General features: G+C 50.2%; 1 protein-coding gene across 1 annotated transcript in view; it reads right to left on the bottom strand.

Annotated features, from left to right (window-relative positions):
* LOC107495923 (thioredoxin-like 3-3) overlaps positions 1–245 on the bottom strand; it is a 14,210-nt gene that overhangs the window by 12,648 nt on the left and 1,317 nt on the right. The gene's annotated exons all lie outside the window — the stretch shown is intronic.

Below are 245 nucleotides of genomic sequence, written 5' to 3'. Positions count from 1 at the left end.
CCAGATGTTGTTGGATTCTGACCTCCCTGCACTCGAAGCGGATTTTCTGGAGCTACAGAAGCCCAATTGGCGCGCTCTCAACGGCGTTGGAAAGTAGACATCCTGGGCTTTCTAGAAATATATGATAGTCCATACTTTGCCCAAGATTTGATGGCCCAAACCGGCATTCAAAGTCACCCTCAGAATTCCCAGCGTTAAACGCCGGAACTGGCACAAGGATGGGAGTTAAACGCCCAAACTGGCAC

This window comes from Arachis duranensis, chromosome 1 (assembly GCF_000817695.3).
Source record: "Arachis duranensis cultivar V14167 chromosome 1, aradu.V14167.gnm2.J7QH, whole genome shotgun sequence".
In the NCBI taxonomy this organism is placed as follows: Eukaryota; Viridiplantae; Streptophyta; class Magnoliopsida; order Fabales; family Fabaceae; genus Arachis; species Arachis duranensis.
The sequence above is the reverse complement of the archived record's forward strand: the minus strand, read 5'-3'. Positions and strand labels throughout refer to the sequence as shown.